General features: G+C 42.9%; 1 long non-coding RNA gene across 1 annotated transcript; it reads right to left on the reverse strand.

Annotated features, from left to right (window-relative positions):
• Positions 1-1,415: 1,415 nt before the first annotated feature.
• LOC309628366 lies at positions 1,416-23,646 on the reverse strand. Its single transcript, XR_014244456.1, has 2 exons — positions 23,513-23,646; positions 1,416-19,293 (listed from the first exon to the last, which is right to left on the reverse strand). It is a non-coding gene; the product is annotated as an uncharacterized lncRNA (long non-coding RNA).
• Between the last annotated feature and the right edge of the window lie 2,446 nt (positions 23,647-26,092).

A 26,092-nucleotide genomic window follows, 5' to 3' on the forward strand; every position in this document is an offset into this window, starting at 1 on the left:
GCAAATCCAGAGACTCTGAGGCAGAGAACCCGGCAAGGTGCAGGCAGAAATACCTGACTTGTAGAAACTGGGGGATTGCTTGATGCCACGAAGTCTTGGTGTAATGTTTTTATGCACCAAAAGATAACTAATACGCTCAATAGCATAAAATAACTGAATGAAAAGGAACAAAAGTAAATGCCTTCTTTCAAACAATGACTTGTAAAACTATTTGCAAAATGCACACACACACACAACACAGGGTAGGGATTAAGAGCATAAATTCTGGAGCCAGAATGCAGGGTTTATCCCATTGACTAGACTCAATATATCTCTAAGCAAGATGATGAATTAAATAGTTTTTTTTTCAATTTAACAGTCTACTCAAACAGCAAGGTCCTACTGTACAGCACAGGGAACTATATTCAATATCCTGTGATAAACATCATGGAAAAGAACATAAAGAAGAATACATATATGTATAACTGAATCACTTTGCTGTACAGCAGAAATAAACACAACATTGTAAGTCAACTATGCTTCAATGTTTTAAAAATTAAATTTAAAAAAAAAGGTCTGCTCAGCTCAATTCAGAGCTTGATTGTATCATCCAGAGTATGGGGCTGATTTTGGAGGCGCTCACTTACCAAAAGATCAGTGAAGCAAAAGAAGGGAGAGAGAAATCTCATGAGGAAACTCTCAAGAGGAAAAAGGGATTTAGAATGTACATGCAGCAACTCTCCTCCTAAAAAAAGATTATATATAGTCTGTCCACATAGGAACGGGTAGAATCAGGTCAATGGAAGGTCTATCTGTTGTATGCTGACATTTTCACCTGATTTTGTCTTCATGTTTGAAAAACAGGTGTGCCTTTCAATCACTCTTCCTCTATCACTCTCACTGCTTTCTCTTCTCCTGGAGCAGACAAGCTGTCCAGATACCAGCACAGGTAGCAGGGGAGACCCACCGGAAGATGGAAATACTGCTCAGAACTTGGAGGAAATCGGCAAAGACCAGGCTCTTGCAGGTGCTTGTCTGAGCCTTGTGGGTGTGTGCGTTTCGAGTCCCACGCCTCGTGAGAACAGACGGAGGCACTTTTCTCGTGTCCCTCCCCAGTGGGATCAGAAATACCCAGGAAGGAACTTTCTCACACAGGCTGCCAAAATATTCACCCAACTCCCACAGTGCTCTCCTTGAAATGAATTCTAATTTGCTTCAGAAAATAGACCTAGTTCTTCCATGGAAGCAAACTCCTCACTGCCCAATGACACTGCCAGGCAAAATCAAAGGGATGTTCAAAAATTAGGAGCCCAGAGGATAAACTCTGACCATTTGATTCTTGGAGGAAACAGCTTCCGAAGAGAGGGAGTTTTTGTTAGACTCTGCCATTGAATGCCTTCTGCAGGAATCTGTCACGGACTTTTTTTTTTTTTAAATTGAAGTAGAGTTGATTTACAGTGTTGTGTTAGTTTCAGGTGTATGGCAAAGTGAATCAGTTATACACATACACATATCTACTTTTTTTTTTTTTTTTTAGATTCTTTTTGTCACCGATTTTTGAAGCAATGACTACCTTATTTCTAGGTCAGGAGAGATTCTGCATCTTCTACAAATGCACAGAGGAAGTCAGCGTCCAAGCTTCCCGGCCATCTCTCTTCCGACAGGCCTGTGCATAGTGACCACAAAGATAGCAAACAACGCCCATCCTTAGAACTAAAAGCAGTCAGAACCAACCTAGAGTAAATCAGAGTCAGTGAAAAGAACTTGAGGATACTGATTATTTCAGCTTCCTGTTTGGTTTGATTTCGGGGGGTGGGGGGGATATGTGTATTAGAAGAAAATACTAAAGGAATTTTTGTAGGAAAATGCCTATATTCTTTAGTCTATTAATATGACGATTAAGAAGAAGAGGGAAAAGGGGGACATTAGCAATTGCTGGTGAGCCTAATGCACAATGGAAAGCAACAAATTATAACCAATTTCACATGGTTTGTAATTGGGAAGGAAAGTCACCAGAAGCAATCGGCTCTTCTCCTGGAGAGCAGAATTGACTTGGTTGAGGGAGTGGAGGTGCGTCACAGAGCCCTTCTACCAACTGGCAGGGCCCTGGAACTGCCCTAAATCTAGGCTTGTCTTCGGTCAGATCATCCTGATTCCCATTTTAAAGAAGAATTTATTTTAGGCAGCTCAGCACATCTCATCGGATGATGGCGTGAGAGTCCTGGAGGAATGGGATGAAGGATAGGGCAGGTCTGGTTTACAGCAGAGCCTCCCCCTCCAGGTAAAGGGGGCCCCAAGGGAGAGTTCCACTGGAGTCCTTGGGCACTGGATTCCTCAGTTAACTACAAAAGAACTTATTTTAATTCATTAACAATCTCTTTGTCATTTTTTTGTACAGCTGTTGAAAAACCTAGAAACTAACTTGGTTTTATAGCACTTCTCCTTTGGCCTACTATTTGTAATGAGTAGTGGATTAGCCAAGATATTTTTAGCAGAAATAAAACAGGCCAAAGGGGGAAAAAAACTATAAAATATATGAAGTGAAACGTTCATCACCACAAAGTGATGGCTATTACATTTTCCAAAAACTACTGCTGTTGAATAACTCTTTCCAAAGCTGACTTTCAACCATCTCAGAAATGATGCCTTTCTTTAAGACTCCTATGGAAGGTAGCTGACACTTTGGGTTTTCCAGAAGCACCAGCTGGAGAAGAACACACCCAAAGAGGATAGCTACTTGCCAAAACGTCGAAAGACCTCTGCTTGCAAAATGGGACGTGGCATGCATTGTCCGGCCTCTTTCCATGGTGATGGAGTTTCAATCCCAGATGTCGTCATTTGGATGGAACAAGGTCACTGAAGAATAAAATCAATGAGGTTTCTCTGAACACAGGGGTACATGGTGTCTGATTGAAAATGATGTTTGCTTTACGCTATTGCATCCAATGTTTGTCCTGTGGTTGCTTAAAGCCCAAATCTACAATAAACTTGGAAGATTCCTGGGCTACTTTCACATTTCCTGTGTTAGTAAATGTCCTCTTTACTGCCCTGTTTCACAGACATACCTATAAGGAGCTGCTCTTAAAGTGGGTAAAGCGAAAAGAAAACAACTCTTTTTAGCAATGACCCAGGTCAGGAGCCTTCCTGGTTTTTATTGCCACTTCAAAGCCAAAACAGATAAACCAGCTTAAGGTACTACTTTGACATTGAGTGGAATGTGAGACAGCTGTCTGAGTTTTGAGATCACAGGAATTCTGCTTGAAGATCTTGCCTCTCACCCATATATGGCAAAGCCCCCCAAGCTCTCTGCTCATTGGAGCCAAGAATCCCTCTTCTATCCCTTGACCCATCAGACTAGGACCTCCAGTGTTTCTGATGGGTTCATCCCTCATTTTGCAGAAAGTCACGTGAGAGTTGTGAGCCGTGATACCCAATTTAAACCGTTTGCGTTTCCTTCCCAGGACGCTCTAACCAGCAGCAGGGACCACGAGTGGAGCCCAGGACAGGAAAGTTGCAAACGCCTGGACACCATGTGTCCCGTCTGCTGTAGACACCCTTGACGCACCTTAATGTCGGTTTTCTGACTGCAGTGTGTCTGGAGTCTCAGTAAGTGCCCAAGCCACCCTCAGAGGGTCACTGCTTGCTTCAAGTAGCACCTGTGCCTCCCTGACCTCTCTGCCCCTCTCTGATGCCACCTGGGAGTCAACTTGGAGACGTTTTTTAGCAGGAAATGTACCGTTTGCTTCACGCCATTCTGTCATATTGGTGTGTCCAATATTTCAAAGCTGATTTGACTAAGAAAATGTCTAAGCCCAGATATGAGCTGAACAGATGACTTTCCAGATCAGAAGAGCTATAGCAGAGGTTTAAAGGGAAAACTTTGATTTCTAAAGAGAATAGGAAACTCATCTGAGTTATTCATGTTCTACTTAGGAAATGTCCCACGTTGAAAATAAATGTGACATGTGAAATGGAATCTCAACGGGGGCTTCTGGTCACATCTGCAATGATACCTAAGGTTTTCCACTTCTGTGTTCAGCTTCAATAATAAATTGGAGACCCAAGAATCATCTTCTGGGAAAGAAGCAAGAGATCAGCTTAATCAAGAACATTAGGCAGAAGCAGGAAGCTGGAAGAAATATATTGATCTTCTTCTGTTCAATGTCTACAGTGAAATAATACCAGGTTTAAAAAATAACTAGGGGCTTAATAAGAAAGCTTATAACACCCAAATAACAAAACATTGGGGGTGTTGCTATCATAATAATGCTTGCCATTACTTTTTAAGCTGGCTGTTTCTACAAACTGTTTTTGTTCACATTTAAACTATTATCCTGCATTTTCCATCAAATATATCATATGGAAAATGGGCACCCGTACCTGATGTTTTAAATTGATCAGATATTAAAATATTGTAAGTTAAAAGCACTTGTAGCTTCCTTCCAATTGAAGATTTGTTTTCCTGTGTTCAGGGGAATATTTTTAAGACAGTTTGGTGCATATAAATAGTCTGCCCAATAACCAAATCTTGACATAAACTAAATATTTGCAAATGTTCCAGAAATTCAGAGACATCACATTTGTTTTTGTTTTTTTTTTTCCCCATTTTTTTTCATGGGCTTCAGCACTTCCTGTCTCAATTTGTGCCAGGAAAAGAAACTACCAAAATAGGGCAAAAAAGCTGTTTCTGTCTTACGGTTTGAGAATTCAGCCCAAAAATCAAGAGGTATTCGCAACTTCATGGGATCTCTGAACTGGAAAACATAGATGTGATCAAATGTTACACATGTAATAACCACCTCCTTTGAAGTTTGGCCATAAGCAGCATTCAATCAAAGAGAAAAATCAACATTGAAAAAGTAGGAATGATGGACCCTACAATGACAAGTTTACACGGCAAGTTGATTATGTCACTGTTAATTATAGAACCAAAAGGGTAATAACAGTTGGTAAGTTCCCCGCCTCTCAATATATTGAAGTTGGTCCACATAAGACATTAACCATGAATTAATAACTATTACTCATATATTTTATTATTAATTAGTTAATTATCAACTGACATTGGAAAATAAGTTTATTCTTCAGCTACCGAATAAAGCCTAAATTAACCATTTAATTCTTTGCATTTAAACTATGACAAAGACATTTCACCAACATATCTTTTTCCCTTAAAACTTGACATAGTTAAGCAATTACTATTTTATGTATTTTTTTCATTTTGTCATAACTTAAAAATATTTAAAAGATACTCCTTCCAGAAAGATTAGTATGTTTTCCAGTGTTCACTTATCTCTTCTGAGTTTGGGTTTCCCCACCCAGCCTCAAGGATGAAAATGGCAGTAGAAGTGAAGCACTGTGGGAGTATCCTTCACAGCCCAGGTTGTACGCTTACCAAAGTGTAAACATTAGTCCTACTGCAACAAAAATGCATCACCCTTCACAGTTCATAGGCCTCAAAAAAAAAAAAAAATTCAATGGGTTTTTGAAATATTTTTCTTTCTTTGACTGTCTTCATTTTTATTTATTTATTTTATTTGGCCGCACTGCGCGGCATGTGGGATCTTAGTTCCCTGACCAGGGATCCAACCGGTGCCCCCTGCATTGGGAGCGGGAAGTCTGAACCACTGGACCGCCAGGGAAGTCCCTGGGTTTTTGATAGAATGGAATATTTCAATTCACATGTTTGTACTGCTCACAAATGCAGACCACTTCAGTTTTGCAACCCCCAAAAGCTACTTCTTCCTACTAAGAAATATCTGCCTTAAACTAAAACTGAAAATAAAACATATGTAACAGAAGTTATGGGATCCCGTCACCACATACACCGTCAGTCTCCGTAGGTCAGCCAGTTGGTCGTCCTATCATCAGTCGGCTGAGACCAACTCCCACTTACCACCCTCATCAACGTTAGCTCGATGATTAAGTATCTTAGAATCAAGCATTTCTTCTTGCTTCCCGACTGTACAACTCCTGATCGCATTATTCTCTGACCCATCCTCTGAAATGTTGCTCTCTGTACCCATCCTAGAGAACAAGCCATTGCCGTGAGGTGTGATTGGGGGTAAACATGAAAAGGGAGCACTGCACCCGGATAACTACCCCCCGCATCTGCTACAGTAGCTGACGTATCACCACTTAGAACCGTGTCCTTCCATGTCTTTCATGCTCCTCGAGCAGTTCCAGCAAATTGAACTGAGTCCCTCAAAACCAGATCATACCCATTTTCCTTCCAGGAGAGACCCAGAGCTCTCTCAGGAATCAGACACCTCGAGAGCTCAGGGACACTCGTCCTGGCTGGAGGTGAAGGTGCAGCCGGGTGAGGTTGCTGCGGGCACAATGGTGAACCTTTGAGGGCAGGGTCTCCCTGCGAGGGTCCGCAAAGCCCCTCTAGCCTTTGTCTTTCGCTTCTTCAGTCTCCACGCCTGGCCTGCTGCCCTCACCTGTAATTGCGTCCTTTCCTCCTTTATGAGTTAGGGTAGATGCTGATGAGCCCACCCTGGAAAATTCCCCTGAAAGAGAACACCTGACAATGTGAGATCTCAGTGAATCACTGCTTCTTTTCCTGGCATTCCTACCCATATTTGGACTCTGTAGTCATGGGAGAGCCATTTTTCTTGTGTTAAGAACATAGTAAAATCTTTCATGTGATACAATTATTCTGTGGTTAAATCGTTCCTTTCTTAGAAAAATGTCTACTTAGAAAATGATATATTTGATAGACCACTTTGGAAAATTTAGGGGCTGTGAGAGATGATTAGCAGGTTTTTCCCTAGCTCATCGTGAAAGTGAAGGAGAATAAAAAAAAGATGAAAAAATGTGCTTGGATGAAGAATTTAACGAGCAGTGGAAATTCTGTAAAGCTCGAGACACACTGGATGATGTTTAACAGAACTTACCTACCTCTGCAAAGAAAAGGAAAAAAGAACAGGGGGAAAAAAAGACAGCATGCACTTGATGTGTGATGAAGTGCTTAAAAGCCCTACAGAAAGCTTTCACCACCACCCCGTTGCTTTTCCTGCAGTAGCTGAGCTTTGAGAGACAGCCGCTCTGTATCTGCTTCTCCGGGCTCAGCACATCCTCTGATGCAGGGACCGAGAACTGGGTTCTCAACCTAGAACCTGAAAGGAACCCCTAGATTCTGAAATTGGCAGCGCTTTTCTCATAGCTGGGGAATCAGTGTTCGGGGCACTTCACACATTTTCTTCCGTTATCTATGTGATTTCAGGGAGCACTTTGGCTCACCTAGAATATTCTTTCTGTGCTGAGGTTGCCCAGAGGGCAAAGAACATTCTCACTCCTACCACGCATCCTGCATTCTTCGTTTATCCAGTTTTAACAGAACTGCTTCCCAACCAGAAAGTCATCAGATTTCAAACCAAAATACACCAGACCGAGAGGGCTTGGTGCTGGCGATCAGGGAAGGTATCCATCCCTGAGACTGGGGAAGCCGAGGTGACGGCATTTACGCATGCACAGGGGTTACCACGGCTACAGGTGGCAGTGAAGCAGTCCTGTACCTTCCCATCGCACATGATGATCACCCGAGGCTGCCAACATCTCTGAAATATAATATCCTTACATGTTGGATCTTTTCCACATTATGAGTCCCATGCTCCCCAGGGAAAACAAGAAACTCACACCCTCGGGCTCCTTTGCAGCGCAGGGTCTAAGTCTGGACGATCAGATTTACCCAGGCGATACTTGGATTCAAGCCTGAGATACTGAAGGGGGGATTGATCTTCTAACAGGTGCTTCTGGGGTCTGCGGGGCACAGCTGCTGGCGGTGCCCACGGGCTCTCACTGATGCCACAGCAGTGTTTTCATTTGGGAAGCCTCTGTGTTGTGGCTGGTTATGGCCTTGTCTGAGTTTTGAAATCTGGCTCTCTGGTCAACCCGGCAATACCTCCTAACAGAACGTTTTTTCTGCTTAGATTATTCAGAACAGGTTCTGTTGTTTAGAGCAACGGACACTGACCAATACATAATTGGTAGATCATTAATTCCCTCCAACTTTTTTTTAAAAAAACAACAAATACTTTTATTTTGTCACCTATAGACTTTGGGTAATATGACAGTAGAGAGACAATTTTACTTTTGGAGCCCTAGGTGACAAAGAGCCTGGAGGCTACTGCAGTAAAATTTTTCAGAGAATGAGAATCTAGAAAAGGATGCTGGTATTCGGAAATGGGGTCCTGACAGTTTACTGACAATTTGTGAACTAGAAAATATAAAGAAAGAGAATGCAAAACTGATGCCAATGCTTTCAGCCTCATGTTATAACAGAAACGTTCATTCCCCCAGATTTTCAGTTCCCCCTTAGCTGAGGTTTCTTTTATTTTGGTTCAGTATATAAGCACTTCTACGTCTATCCCTCTGGTTTCTGGTTTCAGCTCTCGTATTTACGGCGACAAGAGAAGAAATCCTCCTCCTCCTTTCATAGAATTGACAAAGCTCTGATAAAAAACTGTACAACGTGCGCCAACGGACATCCTGTTTTCCCACTTGGATGTTACAGGCTGAGACAAGGGGAAAGAATGGTGACAATCAAAGCACTACCATGTATATGTGTTAATATATGACATTTGTCTTTCTCTGTCTGATTTACCTCACTCTGTATGACAGTCTCTAGGTCCATCCACGTCATATATGTGGAACCTAGAAAAATGGTATAGATGAACTTATTTGCAAAGCAGAAATAGAGACACAGACACAGAGAACAAACATCAGGCTACTAAGGGGGAAAGAGGGGTGGGAAGAACTGGGAGATTGGGATTGACATACATACACTATACTATGTATAAAATAGATAACTAATGAGAACCTACTGTGTAGCACAAGGACCTCTACTCACTGCTCTGTGGTGACCTAAATGGGAAGGAAATCCAAGGAAGAGGGGATATATGTGTACGTGTGGCTGATTCACTTTGCTGTACAGCGGAAACTAACACAACATTGTAAAGCAACTATACTCCAATAAAAAAAAAAAAAAAAAAAGCACCACCAGGTACGTGGCTGATGTAAATTAATTCACAAACAGACACGTATTACCCAGCTATCTAGGGGATGTATCAGGGGGCAGAGGGGTGTCTTAACATGCCCCCCACTGCCCAGTCATTCTAGGGGGTCACAGCCTCTCTCTAGGGCCCTCTGTTCTCCTGGGGGCTGGACCTAAGGACTTGTTTCCGAAGAGCAGCACGCAGCAGGGTGAGAAACGGTCACTTCTGCGATGACACTATAAAAGTCTGCCACTTCTTTTTTCTTTATTACAAAAGCAAACTCACCCTATTGGAACAACCTAACTGGAGAGAAAGGGTGGGTGAACATGCACGGTAACCAAGGGGAAAAAATTCTATGTCAAATCTTTTTAAAAAATGGCTGAATATGCTAAAAGCAGTTTACTTCTAAAGAAGCTGTCTGAAAGGAAAACAATGTTTACTATGACATGACATAGTAACCTGACCCCTTACAATAGTAAATCTGTAACTTGGATGTTTGTCCAATCCAATATTTTAATTTTTTTTTTTTGTATTTTTTTGGCCATGCCTCCCGGCTTGCGGGATCTCAGTTCCCCGACCAAGGATTGAACCCGAGCCCCAGCAGTGAAAGCCCAGAATCCTAACCACCAGCCCACCAGGGAACTCCCGCAGCCTTCTAAATATTGAGAGCAAATTTAAGCTATGTCTACTTAGGAATACAATAAAACCTGTTCTCTTAGTCTACCTAATAAAAATACTGAAAAAGCAGCTAATTAAATTGACATAGGTTTTCATGGACGTGCCAATCACAAGTTTGAAGAAAAAGAATCAGGAGAAAGGTCATCAAATGGTTTAAACAACATGTAATTGAAACATTAGATCAACTCTGGCTTGTATACCAAGTGGTGACAAATGCCCACCTGAAGTTTTCAGGAGCTCAGTAGCCTAAGGGCTTGGTTCTGAAGGACGGCACACAGCAATGTGAGAAACGGTCACTTCTGAGACGAGACTACCACATTCTGCCACTTCTGTCTTGCTTGTCCTCTCTGTTCTTCACACTTGCTTGCTCTGGTGAAGGGAACCACTGTGCTGTGAGCGCCCCACGAAGAGGCCACTTAGCGGGGAACGCAGGGCCCCAGGGCATCGGCCAGTCCCTGCAGGAGCCAGCGAGGACCGCAGGCCCTCAGCCCAGCAGCCCCCGGGGCGCTGAGTCCTGCCCGTGATCACCAGACCAAGCCTGGAGCTGGTCCTTCCCTGGCTGAGCCTTGAGATGACCGCACTCCCACCAGCACCCCTCTTCCAGCCGGCGGGAGACCCCGGCCACGGGTCCGGCTCAGCCATGCCCGGGGTCCCGACCCACGGAAACAGCGAGCTGAGCAATGGTGTTTTAAGCCATTAACTTCTGGTATAATGTGTTGTGTGCTAATAGAGAACCAAAATGCATTGAAAGAATCATCTTCTAAAATATAGACATTTTTAGAATTAGTCAAGGCCTTCGGGAGCGTACTTAAAGAAAAGTAAGAAGTCTCTCGGTAACCTCTTTTCTTTATGGAATCGAATCGTGCGGTCAATTGGAGAGTTGAGTACTAGCGTGATGTTTATAGCCGAAAAGGTAGAAGAGACCCCTCATTGGGAGATACACTGTGAGCAAAGAGCAGAAACATTGAAAGGTGATCTGGGGAAAGATAGTTTTCTTTTGTTTTGTTTTTTTAATTTTTTTGTATTCTTTTTGTATTTTTTCGTTTTGTATTTTTTAACTGAAGTATAGTTGACTTACAAAGTTGTGTTAGTTTCAGGTGTACAGCACAGTGGTTCAGTTATACATATATATATATCAATATATTTCAGTGTGAAACGCAAATCTCTTTTCCTCCCCATGAGCCATTTAGTAAACTCGACATTATTCTTTAAAGCATTTGGTGTTAAATTTGAGTTTGGAGGAGAAACATAGTAAGACCTGCTTGGAGTCCCTCAGAACTACTGAACTCAGGTTAAAATAAACCAAAAGCTCCCTTTCATTAGGGAGTGAGGATTCCAGACACTGGATGCCTAAGAGGTGCAAATGGAAAAGAACAATCCATCAAGGTCATCCTTTGAAAGTAAAGTCTACACACCGGTCATGGCAATGTAATCAGGAGCATTTCAGTGGCTGAAGCACACGGGCTTGTGCTTTCATGAGTTAGGGAAAGGCTGCGGTCCGTTAGCGGGCAGCCTGCTTCCACTGTAAAAGCCTTGCTCATCCTAGAACTCACCCAGTTATCTTAATAAATGGCAGGGAGGCCCTCTCAGCTTTCATGCCCGGAGATCAATGCTCTACAGAGGTAATAAATCTGGGATGATCTCAGAAAAATAACAGGGGAATAGCAAATACTCTGGAAAACACAGAGCTAGTAATGTGGATTATAGATTCTGTTTTCATAGACTTCTTCACAATAAGATGCTAATGGATTCAAGAGAACATCTAGCTTATTTCTCACTGTCTTGAAGGAGAGCATCCAGTTAATACTGAGAGTTATCTAGGAATACCTCACATATCTCTGTGAAAGGGGATTCCACCATGCTTTTCACTAGCCCATTTCCGAGCAAAGTATATCTGACCAGATTCTCAAAAAAATTTCTATTCTATTTCACCTCAGGAGTTGGATACCTTACCATGCAAGGCCCAACACTGATCCTAGAACTGTTCACTTTGTCGGAAAAACCAACCTGGGCCTCTTTCCAACTCAGTCATTCTGTAAATCTCTCCTAGAACGTGAATCTCCCCTTTCGTTCTTACCCTGTTTCTGCCTGATATTGAGTTAATTCTGTCTTCTCGGCTTCTCAGTTGCCTTGATTCTCCCGTCTGCTGCTTGCTGCTTGCTGGCTTGGTTGCAGGCACTCTTTGAACTGCTCGGAGGCGTGGCGGTAAGTACAAGGCTCAGGTGAGCAGCACCATATCCCATACACTCAGAGGCTTCCATCAGTGTCTGGGGAAGGTCACAGCTTCGAGAAGGGAAAGTCCCAGTGATGACACAGGCAAGAACGCGCTGGGCCTGGGTACACGTGCATGCGGAGAACCCGCCCCGGACCAAACTCCACAGGAAGCGTGGAGCCCGGGGGAGGAGAAGAAGGCAGTGTCCCAGAGCATCCTTGAGGTTCTACACTCAGTCACAGGAAAGACAGACAATCGCTCGGAGCACCAAAGTCAACGCGTGTCCACCACACTCCCTCCAACAAAATCAGCCCGTCTTTTTTTTGTTTTTTGTTTGTTCTGTTGTGGTTTTTCGTTTTGTTTTGGTTTTTGGTTTTGGCCGTGCCACATGGCTTGTGGGATCCTAGCTTCCCGCCCAGGGACTGAACCCTCACTCGGCAGTGAACGCGCCGAGTCCTGAGCACTGGACCGCCAGGAGTTCCCCAAAGCAGCCCCTCCTCGGAGGCCCTGGCCATTTGGCCGTATTCTACAATTTGTCATTCTTCCTCCTCAATTTCTAAGTGCCCCTCCTACAGGGAGTTCATCACCTGACTCACAGGGTAAACTTTATCCCTGTCAAAACCCAGCAGCATCCGTGGCGACAGTGCGTCATCCTGACCCCAGCGACCTCCCTCGTCTCCCAGGGCCGCTGTGAGCTGGGGCCCCCCAGTGCGAACCTCCGGCCCCCCAGCGGCCCGCTGCGCAGACAGCTCCAGCTCATCGGCCCGGGGCGTCCGCCCTGACCCTCAGGCAGCACTGAGCACCCCCTCGACTCCAGCACAGGTCACACTGTGGCCATGCAGCCCCCAGAGCACAGAGGGGACTCGAGAAACACACGTTCAACTCAACCGTCTTCCTGTTCCAACTAATACGCCAGCGTTTCCATGACACGCGCCTCAACCCCCCAGAACTGCCACCAAACCCGGAGCCCCCGCCCTGTGCTCTCCCCACTGCCCTCGTGACTTGAGGCTGGCGCCCCCCCCGTGGATGCTGGGGGGGCATTCACCACGTGGACGCTGTGGTCTCCACACTGGCCTGGGACCCTCCCACCTGTTCATCATAAGACATCCGTCCCCCAGCTCCCCTCGGCTTTCCTCCGTGCTTCCGTCCAAGCTGAGCTCTATTAACTTCAGGGTGTGCATAAACTTTCCAGTCTCCTGCAGCACAAAGAAAATAGAAACCCTTTCAATTTCCTATATTTCAAGCTCCCCCCAACTTCTGCCACATACACACCTTTAAGCATCTCTCCGTTCAAGCCCATCTTTTACAAACGTTTAGTTGTCCATCTTTTTTTTTTTTTTAACCTTAGGAACTCATATTTAATCTTGTGTAATTGTCAAATTACATGGAAATAGAGCATTCTTTATAATAATCATCAATATGACCTATCACGGTCATGGACTTCAGATGACTTCTTGGTCTTGGTTTTCTGGCTCTCTCTCTGGGCGTTCTAATTAAATCTTCCAAATGTTTATTTCTCTCTTCCAAATTCACTCAGTATGACAATCTCTAGGTCCATCCATGTTGCTGCAAATGGCATTATTTCATTCTTTTTTATGGCTGAGTAATATTCCATTGTATTTATGTACCACATCTTCTTCATCCATTTCTCTGTCGATGGACATTTAAGTTGTTTCCATGTCTTGGCTATTGTGAACAGTGCTGCTATGAATATTGGGGTGCAGGTATCCTTTCAGACCATGTTTTTCTCCGGATATATAACCAGAAGTGGGATTGCAAGATCATACGGTAGCTCTATTTTTAGGTTTTTAATGTTGTCCATCTTTTACTGAGGATATAAGCCCTTAAAAATGAGGGATGGGAGTGAGGGCAGGGACCATGGCTTATTCATATTTGTTCACCTAGTGATAAAATAAGTCTTGGAACATAGTATTGATGAGTATTTCTTAATTTTTCTTTCTCATAAAGATAGAGGAAAAAAATAAAGAGAAGGGAAAGAGCCAGGAGAATAAACAGTCAACATTTATTTATTATCAGCGTACGCCAACCACTGTGCTAAATGGTTTTCCTTTATAATATGTGGGTACTATGAATTTCCCCTTTTGACAAAGGAAACACTACAGTTTGGGGATGTTGGGTAATTATTAACCAGCTCCCAGGCAGCAGGATTGGGATTGAACCCAGGCATCTCACCATCAGTCACCTTAACTACTTTTTATTAAATGCTTCCTAAAAGAACATAGGATGCTAGCACTTTACGTGCAGGATATGCAAAGCTTCAAGCAGGAGTAAGAGTGGAGAAAACAGGGGGCAGTGAGAGTAGCAGGCTTTGCTACTTGTAGAAAATCATCTCTCTTGAAGGGGAGAAAAAAGTGAAGTGGAAGAGGTGACTCGATTCCAAGTGGCCTTGAAGAAATGAAATCAACTTTTTTCAGCCATAAAAAAAGAATGAAATAACACCATTTGCAGCACCATGGATGGACCTAGAGGTTCTCATACTAAGTGAAGTAAGTCAGACAGAGCAAGACAAATACCGTATGATATCACTTATATGCGGAATCTAAAAAAGGAAAAAAAGATACTATTGAATTTACATACAAAACAGAAATAGACTCACAGACATTGAAAACAACGTTATGGTACCAAAGGGGAAATGTGGGGAGGGATAAATTAGGAGATTGGGATCGACATATACACACTACTATATAGAAAATAGACAAACAACAAGGATCGACTGTATAGCACAGGGAACTCTACTCAATATTTGTAATAAACTATAAGGAAAAAGAATCTGAAAAAGAAAGATATACTTGTATGTATAATGAATCATTGTGCTGTACATCTGAAACAAACACCACATTGTAAATCAACTATTCTTCAATTAAAAGTGAAATAAAATAACATAGAAATGAAATCAACTTTATTGGCAGTGGAGAGGCATTGTGCAATATTAATTCAAAAACTCCATGAAATGTATTTCATATCTATCATAGTCAATGCATTATGATAAGAATTATAAAAAGAGAGCAAATTAAATATCCCAAACCCTAACAACTAGGAGCTTACAGGAAAGATATAATAAAAAATTATCTATAATAGAAGATAGAAAATGATCATTGTGAAAATAAATATCATGGGATTTCAGAAAACGTAGAGATTTTTGAAGATAAGGGGACACTGTATGAAGGGTGATGGTTTAAAGATATTAAAAGGAAAAATATATCTGTCACTAGGAGGAAGCTCATTCCAGGGGGAGGAAACAGCCCAGCGAAGGTGCTGAGGCGGGAAAGCAGGGTTAAAAACTTGAGAGTGAAGTTTGCCCGGAGTGCTTAGTCTGCAAGGGCAGCAGTGAACCGCACACTCCGCGAAGCAGGTCCAGGCCTCCACCTCCTCTGCAGGTGCCTTTTATGCCTCAGATAATGGGACACACACTATGCATGTCAGCTGGAAAATCATATTATCATAACTGACTGAAAAGACTAATCTGACAGGCTGTGTGGTGTGAAAGAGAAATATGATCGCTTGGTAGAAGATGTTCATGAATAAAGTAATATATACACACTACTATATATAAAGTAGATAATCAACAAGGACCTGCTGTATAGCACAGGGGACTCTCCTCAATACTCTGTAATGACCTATATGGGAAAAGAATTTGAAAAAGCATGGATATAGGTATATGCATAACTGATTCACTTTGCTGCACACCTGAAACTAATACAATATTGCAAATCAATTATAATATAAAACAAAAATTAAATTTAAAAAAAGTAAAATTGATGGAGCTTCACAACTAACGGGGTCTATCAGGCAAAAAAGAGGGGGACAGAAGAGTCGAACATTAACATTCCAGTGGAGTGGTGTAATCAAAGAATGTTCTAGGAAGATCAAACTGGACGAAGGGTACAAACAGAGTGATCAAGGAAGACAGAAAAGTGAGTGATGGAGAGATGCTGACAGATGCAGGGCCTGACAGAGTTCTGAGTGGATGGTGACAGGAGGAAGGGAGGTGAGGCTCTAAAACACAGTTCAAGACAGGAATGAACAAGAGCTGATGTTACGACGAATCTCATGAATGGAAGTCACAGAGTCAAGGGCAGATCTTAGGTTTAAAGCTGGAGGAGTTCGTGGTCCACCGACAGCAGTAAGGCCCGTACTATAAGGAAAAGTTTGTTTTAAAATGGGAAAAAGATAAATTTGGGCAGGTGGAGTTGCATAACGCAGCCACCATTAACCTCAATCGAGCCTTCCTAAAGCTATTGTTACACTGATACACTTTCTTTTTCAACATTGTAAGACACACCGAGCCTTCCATTTCAGATTTTCAGTTTCTCAGAAACTCTGCAGACATTTGATACTTCTAAATATTTTCAAGTAACCATTAGCTTATGTGTTTCATCTTGTTGCATACTACTGTAGCAGAAGTAGAGAGATCAAAGAATAATGTTGGTCTAACTTTTCTGTGCTTTAACGTTTTGGTTATATAGGAGCCAGAAATCATAGTCACAGCTGAAATGGATCCTCAGACATTCCACAATGTCCTATTTGGCCATTGGTATGAAGACCCAGCAATAAAGAATCTAAAAACATCTGAAAGTTACTTACTTCAGGAAAAGCTGGCAGGTGACTTTGATCTTACTGTTTTAGTAATATGAACCAACACAGACAGTCATATAAAGGGCAAACCAATTAAGGTTGTTTAATGAGTAAACCAAATAAAACTATCAAATACCAGATTATTAGAAAAATAATCAGAGAGAATGATATAGAGTCAAATATAAGTGGGAAGAAATTTCCTGCTGAGTTTTTAAAAAATAGTTAATCCAATTCTTAAGCCATACTTAAATGGCCTCGGAAAACAGATATTATCTAGTCTATGCCCTAAACTACAAAAGAAACCATAACTAAGCACATGAAGACTGATGCTCTCCAACAAAATAACTTGCTCATAGAAATTATAAAGAACCAAGTATCCCAGTGATATTATGACTTTAATGGTAGGAAAAGCAAAATAGTTCAGAAGATCAAGGAATAAATATAGTTAAGGTTAGGGTTAGGGTTATTTTTCACACTATAATCTGTTGTCTGCTGGCTCCTACAAATCCCATGTTATGTCTGAAGATGTATTAATCTAGGCAAGATATTTCCCCTATGAATAAGGTTAGCAATGCTTCTCTCATTAATAAAGACTCAAAAATTAATATGAGTTTCAGAGTTTTAGAAGAGATATTTTCCAACTCATTATAATTTTTAAATTTAAAAATTTAAAGATAGTATGTATTAATTGGTCAGTTCTATACGATATATTTATCAACAATTAATATGACACAGTTAAATAACAGAGCAGACATAGAAAGATTGGCCAATTTGGGTAAAAAAAAAATAGTTTTTTATGAGAAATAATATTTTTTCCACCAATAAAATGACTTTGCCTGAGTAAAATAAATGAATCTCCATATTAAGATCATATGGGGTGTGTGTGAAAATGATTCCTGAACCAAATATTCGAAATCTTATTAGGAAAGAGGATTAGCTTAAGATGGGTGTAACAATTCAGAGTCTGCAGAAGAAACCAGGAAACTTAACCATGGTTTTATTCATTGGAGAAATCTCTTCAGAATCTGCCTAAGGGTTGAAACAGTCTCCATGAAATGCACCGGGGAACTCGGTCCCCAGACAGGCCCTTCTCGAATTACACAGAGCAACTGCTGTAGACTTGACCACAAAAAAAGACTGAGCACTCCAAAATGCTCCACGCGGGACAACCTGCTTGCATTCCTGCTAGATTAAACAATATGTCCCCGCACCGGACCAGGTGGATTTTTTTCATAACATCAAACCCCAAATCCAAAAACTTTCAGCATCCAGACGTTTAGTTCAAAATCTCCCCTAATTGTTGACAACACAGCAGCTGCCAGAAGCTCAAACCTGACCAAGAGAGCATTTTCCATCCTCCTACCGCAAAGAGAGTGAGGAAAGGAGATCTTCCCTGCCCACAACTATCTGATTTGGCTCGGATTTGGAGGAAAGTTGGGGGAAGGGGAAAGGGAAAAGAACAAAATATTTTGGCTACGCTGAGATAATGGGAAAGTCCCTTAAACAGCCCTCTGAGTTCTGAACGGTTTCTCATCTTTGTTTGGGGTAAGAGAGCAGCCAGGATATATGAAATCTTATTTTTAGTTTGATTCTTTGGAAAGGGTTGTATTCCACCAACTTCAACAAGTTCAGGGAAAGGATAAAGAGTAAATAAACAGTTTAGGAGCAGGCTGTCCAGCTTCTTAGAAGAAATGAACTGGATGAAATGGATGATTTATTTCTCACTTTTCTAAAACAAGAAGTAAAATAGAAAACATTGAACTCCATCTAGGCAAAAAGCAGATTCAGCTGAAGCCACGGCTGTCCAAATAATTCGGACTGCTGTGTGCCAACGGGCTCGACTTTTATACTCTCTTCTGATTTATTAAGAAGAAGGAGAGGCAGGGATCATTATGGCGATTAGAACAAGCTTCAGAAACATTCTAGAGTCACAATCTCTAGCCCACTGATTAGGCTACAGCTCAGAATCTGTACGAACACGTTGAGGAGCACAGAAAAGGTCTAACCCTCCCATAGCTACGATGGCCTCAGCATAGAAAGACTTCCCAGAAACCTACAAGTCCCGCAGTTCGGCAGACAGATTTGCCAGGACGTGTGTCATGGTTAATGAGCTCCAAAGAGAGGAAGTCAGTAGCGTGGGACTCACGTGACTTAGTAGCAGTTTAGCAGTTTAGGTCTAACCATTGTGCTGGACCCGAGGAGATCTCCATTCTCTAGGCAATTGCTGTCCTTTAATGAGTAGGACCTTTAATGATGGAATGTAATGGAATAGGTACTAGCAGTAAAAGATCCACAACATTTTGTGGGAACTGAGATATAAAAGAAACCAATGCATTCATTATTTCATGAAGAAATGGAGTCTTGACCTGTAAAAACGAGCCTGCATTGGCATTTATCTAACAAGACTCAGGAGCAGTAGACATCTAGATGAGAAAACACATGTTCACTGGTATAGAGATTCGTTCAAAATTCTGAGAGTTAAATGGAATATACAGAAAACATTCCACGTTACGTGGATGGACCTAGAGATGATCAGACTAAGTGAAGTCAGCCAGAGTCAAACATCATATGACATCGCTTATGTGTGGAATCTTAAAAAAAAAAAAAAAAAGACACAAATGGACTTATTTATGAAACAGAAACAGACCCACAGACATAGAAAACAAACTTACGGTTACCAAAGGGGAAAGTGGGGACCAGGGAGGGATAAATCAGGAGTTTGGGATTAACATATACACATGACCATGTACAAAATAGATAAACAACAAGGACCTACTGTATAGCACAGGGAACTGTGGTCAATATCTGTAATAACCTATAAGGGAAAAGAATCTGAAAAAAATACGTATATATATATAACTGAATCACTTTGCTGTACACCTGAAACTAACACAATATTATAGATCAACTATACTTCATTTAAAAACAAACAAAACAAAAAGAAAGAAAGAAAGAAAGAAAACATCCCATGCTGGTAAGCAAGATTGCAAAACAGGTTGCCAATTCTTCCATCTCTATCTGCACACCGTTTGCAATGTGACTTGATGAGGGGTGGATTCTATTTCTTTACCCATTAAATCTGGGCTTGGCCACGTGACTTGCTTTGGCCACTGCGACGTTACCAAGTGTGACAGGAGCAGAAGGTTGAAAGTTGCTTTCACTTTTCACGTAGGAAGAAGAGGTTAACCTCTTAAGCCCGAGTCACACCCGCCCCGTGCTGACAGCCGGCACCAGTGGTCACCAGCACCAACCACCAGCTACGTGATGAGTCCACAGAGACCAGCCAGCCCCTCCTTGACCTGCCAGGTGACTGCAACCACATAGACGAGCCCAGGTGAAACCAGAGAAAACCTCGGACTCGTAGAATAGTGAGCTAAGAAATGATTGTTCATTTAAGACCCCAAGTTTTGGGTCTGATCGGTTACACTGCCAAAGCTGATAGTTGACATGCTATAGAAGATGTCATAGAACAGTCAGTGTTCCTAAAGGTGAAAAAAAAATGCATACCTGACTCTAGCGAGTTTCACAAGGAAAGGTGCCATTAAATAAAATAGTAAACAGTTCCTAGACCCTCCAGGAGGGCAAGATGACTAGACTTTGGAGCCAGAAACAGTCTAAATTGCCCTGCAGAAACTTTATCCTGGGTACACCACTGCCCGGACCACAGGGACCAGCCACACAAAACTGCACCTCTCACTTTGGACACGGAGCCCTGGATGCTGTTGGTAGGACCCCTGCCGCTTTTGGAGAAAGGGCAAGTGCTGGCCCTCAGCACGATGCATCCCATATGTCACCTCTTTATTTGCATCACTGGCTTCCAAATGAAAGTCTCCAGTGGGTCTGCGTGGTTCGCAGAGTCAGGGAATATGCCTGCCCTCCAGGAATAGAGCAGGGTGGTGGGGAGCGAATCTGTGGCTTTGACCTTGTGGAAGAATGAGCTTATAAATTAAGAAACGCCCTCAAAGAAAGGGTTCAAAAGTGCTGGACAGCCAAAGGTAACTTACAAATGCCCTTCAGTGTCTGCTCCTTCACATATAGATGTTTCTTTCTCACTTACATATGCAAACAACCAGAAGAAATACATTCCTCTTAATGTGATGTAACCATCATTGTATGGCAAATGAAAACTGCCATACACCCGTCGTCCCAAAGGGAGACACTACCAGCTCTCATCCACACAGCAAATAGAGCCAAGTCCAGGATCTCTGAATCACGCCTTTTCTCTTCTGGTTCCACCATGATCCTCTCTTGTTGCTCGATATTCTATAAACTACGGGTCAGGATGTAATGCTTCCCACCATCAAAACATCCTATATACATGTAAAAGAGGGAGAGGTCGAGAGGGGAGACATTAGAATATTCACATGTGTACATGACATGCGAAAGAGGGGAAGGTATAGATACTGCAAGTGGCCACGAGGCTGCACTTAGACTTTTAAACATGTCTCCTTCTTTCTCTGAACCACGTTGCCTTTGCCCTCAGCTGGCTGCTCAGTAGATTCGGGTCCTTTACCCAGCGAAATAACCCAGAAACAACCCGTATTTCTCAGCGATTGGAGGGCAGAGGTCCCACCTCTATGCTGTAATCTTTTATTAATCTTCATCGTTGGACGTGACCGTCCCATGGCACGTCCTGTGTTCTGGACACAGTTCTCCCTGACCTGTTACACACCAGTCACACTAACAGGCCACAGGAAGAAAGTCCCTTTGGGGGACAAATTTAGCAGGAAGTAATTAGGTAGTAGAGGACAAAGCCATTCACCCTGCCCATCACCATGAACTTGGCAACCCTTCCTTTGGAGTCTAGTGAGGGATCAGCAAACTGCTTCTTAAAAGGGACATAGGAAATATTTTAGACTAAGAGACAAAATCAAAGATATAATGTAGATATTTGCATAACCATTTAAACTGATATCACTGTATAGCACAGGGAACTCTACTCAATATTTTGTAATAACCTATAAGAGAAAAGAATCTGAGGGAGAATACATATATATATATATATATATCCGGAAACTAACACAACATTGTAAATCAACTCTACTTCAATCATAAATAAATAAATAATAAAAAGAAAATTAAAACATGCAAACCCATCTTAGCTCAGGAGCTATAAAAAATATAAATAAAACACAAAAGCAAGCCAGCGACCGGCTTTGGCTCCCAGGGCTATAATTGGCTGACCCCTAGTCTAGGTTATACCAGGTATTTTGGGCACATGGAATTATTTTGGCATTGGTCACCGAGTCCAGACTTCAGTGAACAGTGAAAACAGTTAGAACCACTCCCAGTCCTGGTATGTGAACCCGTATCAGTAACTTCAATCTAGTTTAAGATGCAGCGTCTCTCCGGACCTGACACCATAGACTCTCTCCCACACCTCAACTCGAGGCTCTTGTTATGCGAATCAGCAAAGCTGCACAAACCTCACGTGCTCGAGCCTTGTCCTACTAGGCTTTATTCCCTAGATGCCTCTACACCATCCCAGGGCACTGATTCTAGTTCCAGGTCTGAAGATGTGGCGGGGTTTTTAGGGAAATGGTATTGTTGGGAGAATCTTCCTTCCCCTTTCAAGTCTGCTCCTTTAGGCAATGTTCTTCTGGGCTCATCGAGCAGGGCAGGAAGCGTCCCATTGCACCAGAGAGGAAGGGCACTTCCTGTGCCAGGCCACTGTCACTACTTGAGCAGAAAGAGGGTTTACTAAGCGCTCTTAGTTACCTCCTCCCTCTTCCAGGAAGGCCTGGCGTCAGCATCGCGAAGCACAAAGGGCCCCGAGTTCACGGCAGGCAAAGTCCCCCTTGAGACAGCCCTCCTGCTCCCAGGGCAGACCTGCCCACAAACCCCCAGACTCTCCTTGCCAGAGCCAGACCTCAGGTGCCACGGCCAGACCTTCTGCCCCTGCATCCACAGGTGACTCTGACCTCCTCTCCCACGCCTTGCCCCCCCCACCCCCACCCAGGGCCAGAGGACCCCACTTCTCTACGTCACGGGCTCGGACAAGTGGTCAGATTGGCAAAGTCTGGGGTGTATTTTTGTGCCCTCAGTCATTAAAGAAATATTAGAACAGCTGTTGTCTGGTTTCCACCCTGAGGAGCTGCAGGCTTAAGCTGCTCGATGCTTCTGGGAAGACAAGCACAATCACCAGTTTCAAAAATGACCTGCCCAGAGCATTCAGCAAAGATGTGGGAGCACCAGAGTTCTCTTGAAGCTGCCTGACTGCAGAGCCGCGGGTGCAGGCGATGGAACGCCAGACACAGGGCAGGAAGGTGCAGGGTCCTGCAAAAGTGAGAGCGCAGGACGGCTGACAATGAGCAACAGAGATTCCACATTTCAAACAGGAGAAGATGATAGATGCTGGATGGGGAGTGGAGAGAAGGGAGGCCTCCTGCACTGCTGGGGAGAACGTAAACTGCGGCAGCCACTGTGGAGAACAGTGTGGAGGGTCCTCAGAACACTAACAATAGAGCTACCATGGGATCCAGCAATCCCACTCCTGGGCATGTATCCGGAGAAAACCATAATTTGAAACGAGACATGCACCCCAATGTTCATTGCAGCACTATTTACAATAGCCAGGACATGGAAGCAACCTAAGTGTCCATCGACAGAGGAATGGATAAAGAAGATGTGGTACCTATATACAATGGAATACTATTCAGCCATAAAAAGGAATGAAATAATGCCATTTGCAGCAACATGGATGGACCTAGAGATTGTCATACAGAGTGAAGTAAGCCAGACAGAGAAAGATAAGTATCATATGATATCGCTTATATGTGCAATCTAAAAAAAATGACACAAATGAATTTATTCACAAAACAGAAACAGACTCACAGAATTTGAAAATAAACTTATGGTTACCAAAGGGGAAAGCTGGGGGAGGGATAAATTAGGAGTTTGGGATTAACACATACACACTACTATGTATAAAATAGATAATCAACAAGGGCCAAGGGCCTACTGTATAGCACAGGGAAGTCTACTCCGTAATCCGTAATAACCTATAAGGGAAAAGAACCTGGAAACAAAAACAAAACAAAACAAAACAAACAAACAAACAAAAAATATATATATATATATATAACTGATTCACTTTGTTGTACCCCTGAAGCTAACACAACATTGTAAATCAGGTATACTCCAATAAAATAAATAAATAAACAAACAAATTCTTGGCTACCAGTCAAAAAGAAAAAAAAAAAGGCAGAAGAGAGAGGCTTACAGGAGACAGAGGGGCTGAGAGTTAAAAAGAAAATTAGGAGAAAATTGACATCAAAGATCTCAAGCAAAGGGAGAAATTCAAAAAAAGAAGGCTGGGAGAGGTGTTAACAGTAGTTCAGAGGTCAAGAAATATATACATTTCTTAGAAGTCAGCAATTAGGGGGATAGAGGCAACCTCCACTGCCAGGTAAAGTCACAGGGAAGCCATATTGCAGTTGGTGGGGAAGAGAATATAAAATGGGTAAATGGGTACAAATACCAGGCACTTCCCTAACAGAGGGCAAAGTGAGAACGGTATCTAGAGGTGGACAGAGATCCCAGGAAGGGCTCTTTGTATTTAATCTGGAAGAAATCTAATCAAGTTTAGTTGTCGTTTCCTTTGTGAAGAAGAAAAGTGACCCTCTCGGATTTCTGAGGGCAGGATGGAGCGAGTCGGGATCTTAAGGAAGGAGTGGAAGCTTTGCAATGAAAAGGGCGTCAGCCGGGGCCACGTATAGGCATTTTTTCCAGCTGCGCTGAGATTCACGCTAAGGAGTCCTAGAGACTCAAACGCAACCATCATCGAAACACAGAGGTTGGAGTTACAGTAAGAATGTAGCACAAAGACAAGGAAGCAGGAACTTTGAGGTGATGGTCAGGGGTCTTCTAAGTCATGGACCAACGATCCAAGCTGGGTTTGTAAGAAAATGACCTGAGGGGGTCGCTAGGTAATAAGGAGGTTCCGAGAGCCTAGAAACTTCTATGAAAAAAAGTTTGCATATAAATGAAAGATTTTCATCCAAACACCTATTAAAGAGGGCAGAGCGCAAAGCATTTGTCGCAAAGAAGACAATGAAGGGACAGAGAAGGACGAGGGCAGATCAGATTAACACCGAGACTTGAAAGTTGCTTATTTGAAACACAGAAGATGGAAATAAAGGGCCCTGGTGATTCTTCCTCTAAGGAAGGGCACTTGTTCCAGACTCTGAAATTACACAGTGCATCACTTTCTGCGAGGTCAGTGCCTTAATAAAGAAATAAAGGATTCTCTAACTTCTCCAGAGATCATGTGTAAATAGACGTCCCTCCGGGGGCTGCGTGTCTTGCGTAGACAGCAGAGCAGATTGGGGGGTGTCACGCTGCAAGACCTGGTGGGAGAGGCGACGTTATTATCATGGACCACGAAAAAGGCCTCGTGGTCTCTGAACATACAGAGAATATTAGACTGTGAAAGTAAAGCTGCTTCCAAATCATGCATCCATTCCCTCAGTCACTATTTACTGACTTTTCTCTAAATACCAGGAACTATGCTAGGCGTTTGGAATGTAATTATGAGCAAAAATGTGTACATTACCACTGTCTGGGGAGCCCCCAGCTGAGCTGGGAACGCACGGCCACCACACGCTGACATCAGGTGATCACACAGGGTAGCAAGTGCCCGGAAGGGGAAGGACAGACCTGCAGACCCAGGAGGAGCTGCCCAAGGCTGGGGCTCAGCGAGCCTCGCGGTGGAAGTCGTGCCTGCATGCAAGTCTGCAAGGCGAGTTCGAGAAGTGAGGACCTGAAGGACCGACAGAAATCAAGCGTGTGGGGCAGGTCAGGGACCTGACGCAGAAAACGCCCTGGTGAGTTCCAGCAACAGGAAGAGGGCTGGAGGCTGGAGGGAAAGACGAGCTCGTGAGGGGAGGGAAGCCCAGACTGCGTCATCAACCCGCCTTAGAGCCACAAGACTGAAAAAGCCTCCCCACCCCAAGTTAACAATCCATGGACGCTTTTGAGCAGGAAAACGACGTAATCAGATTTTGTTTGACCAATCAATCTGTCTGTGGAATGTATTAAAGGGGAAAAGGTCATCTCGACAGGGGGATTGTCCCTGAGACCAAGAGAACAGCATGCAGACGGAGAAACATAGGCGATTTAAGACGTGTGTGAGCACAGAGATTGGAAATTCAAGGTGGGAAGAGGGAGATGGGGTGGTACTTCCTCCCTCAGTTTCTAGCTCTCGCGACCGGATATAATATATAATATAATAAAGTATCCAATATTAATATGATTAATCATAATATAATTAATAACATATTAATATATAATAAGGAGCCTAGATAGAAATGTGAGACTGGGATAAACCAGATTTTAGGGGGAAAACATCATGATTTTTTTTTAAGGCGTGTGAGTTTGAATTGCCTAAAAATGTGATATTTAAGAAGCAATTGACTCTCGTCTACAGGTATACATCTGGGAGTCATTAGTTGCATAAAAGGTGTGTGGAGCCATGAGCGTGGACACGATTTACCTGTGGGACCAGAGTAGAGGGTGCGAAAAGAAAAGGGCTGGAACGAAGGCTTAAATGTAACATGTAAAGCTCAGAGGAAGGAGGAAGTCACCTTCCTAAAGGGATTGTGCAAACAGCATCCGGAGGATAAGGGGAAGT

Source organism: Balaenoptera borealis (assembly GCF_965194805.1).
Source record: "Balaenoptera borealis genome assembly, chromosome: 4".
NCBI classification, from domain to species: Eukaryota; Metazoa; Chordata; class Mammalia; order Artiodactyla; family Balaenopteridae; genus Balaenoptera; species Balaenoptera borealis.